At 41.3% G+C, this 1,974-nt stretch overlaps 1 pseudogene; it reads left to right on the top strand.

The window, feature by feature from the left end:
* The first annotated feature begins 576 nt into the window (after positions 1-576).
* Positions 577-676, top strand: LOC113325544 (annotated as a pseudogene).
* Positions 677-1,974: the final 1,298 nt, after the last annotated feature.

Below are 1,974 nucleotides of genomic sequence, written 5' to 3'. Positions count from 1 at the left end.
AGAGATTCCTCTAAACTTAGGATTTTCTTATCTGACTGATTCTGAAACTGAGCTAGTCCTGAAGGATTCTTAGTATAGCCAAAACCTGGGGGAGCATTAGAATTACTAAACTGACCTTGACTTTGGCCCTTAGACCACGAAAGGTTCGGATGGTTTCTCCAACCAGGATTATAGGTTTCTGAATATGGGTCAATCTTTTGACGGTTATCAAATCTAGTGTTATTATAAAGAGCATTGGCCTGCTCTTCAATATTCTGGCCTTCCCAAAAAGGCTCCACTCTACCACTAGTCTGGCCCACTTCTAAGGCTTCTAACCTTTTTGCTATAGCAGCAATTTTGGCATCTGATTCATAGCCTCCTTCTACCCTATTAACGTTTCCTCTACTTAAAAGAATTGTTTTCTGGGGTGCCCTACTATTTTCCCATTGCTGGGTTTTTTCGGCGATTTCATTAAAAAATTCCATCGCCGCATCAACAGTTTGGTTTTCAAATCCACCAGTGCATAGAGACTCAACCATGGTCGTTGTGGAATAATCTAAACCCTCATAAAGGATCTGAACTAGCCTAACCTTTTCTAAACCATGATGAGGACACTGGGATAATAAATCATTGAACCTTTCCAAATACCTATATAAAGATTCTCCCTCTTGTTGTGAAAATGTGCATATTTGCGTCCTAATAGACGATGTTTTGTGCCTAGGGAAAAACTTATTGAAAAAGGCAGATGTAAGTTGTTCATATGTCTCAATTGACTCGGAGTCCAAACTATACAGCCACGACTTGGCCTTATCTTTCAGGGAAAATGGGAATAACCTAAGTTTCAAAGCATCATCATCTAAGCCTCTAATTCTTAGAGTACTACAAATTTCCTCAAAATCCCTAACATGGTAATAAGGGTTTTCATTTTCTTTCCCTAAAAGATTGGGAGCATCTGTAAGGTCCCAGGTTTTCAGTTCATAGGGTGCCTCCGTTTCAGCTAATTAATACAACGAAGGACGGGTAGTCCTAGTTGGATTCAACAAAGCTTTCAAAGTTGCCATTTCTGGCGCTATCGGAGCAACAGGATTCTCTCCTCAGTCAAAGAACGTTCAAAAAAGACTCTTCAAAAGCCGGACTTTCTAGATTAAGGTAATCGAGACGCTTCGAACTACTAGGTTTCTCTTTAACAAATCTACCTAGTGCGTCTCTTTTACGTTCAGGCATACAATAGAATTTTCTAAATTGGAAGGGTAAGCAAACAGATCAAGGCCGACTCAACCAAATCAAACCTATTGATTTCTAGCAAACAAAAAGCATGATGGCTCCACTTAGATTGTTTCTAGACCAGCTTCTAATCCTTCGAACGGGAATTCGTTACAATTTAAGCAAACCCCTCTGGAATCAATCCGAGTTAACGTAAGTTGAATAGAGGCGAGGGAAGCTCGGTGGAGCTTTGATACCCAAGGCCTCACCGGTATTACAAGGCGGCGCAGTCACGCATTCAACTTACAGAAACCGTCAAGAACTTCGAAGTATGCTTAAAAGAGTAACCAATATTTTTCGAATGACTTTCCTGTTAAGCTCGTTACCCTATCGGTCTCTTCTAGTCAAAATTTTAGGCTTAGGTTCGCGTAGGTTACGTGTTCCTAAAGCGGGCAAGAAGAGAACGGTGATGAAATCCGAACCCTTATCTTGTATGGCCAGGCCTTGCCCTTTACTAGAAAAATAAATGTCCGTATTCAGTCCTCAACATATATGCATACGAAGGAGTCCAGTAACTCGCTGACAGGGGATTCGCGAGTGTTTAGAATCTTACCTCCCGTTCCAGACGGGGGATGAATCGGTTGTAGTCGACTCGGGCCACTGACTCCGATGTCTAGTGTACGAACCCAAGGTGCAGAGACAATATCGTAATTGTCCTCCTTCTCTGCAAACAGTTTATATTTAAAGTACCCTTCCGTAGGGTAATAAAAAAAAAATGTCCCAAAGTCCAAA

This window comes from Papaver somniferum, chromosome 11, assembly GCF_003573695.1.
Source record: "Papaver somniferum cultivar HN1 chromosome 11, ASM357369v1, whole genome shotgun sequence".
In the NCBI taxonomy this organism is placed as follows: Eukaryota; Viridiplantae; Streptophyta; class Magnoliopsida; order Ranunculales; family Papaveraceae; genus Papaver; species Papaver somniferum.
Note: the sequence above shows the minus strand (reverse complement) of the source record. Positions and strands in the feature narration are given on the sequence as shown.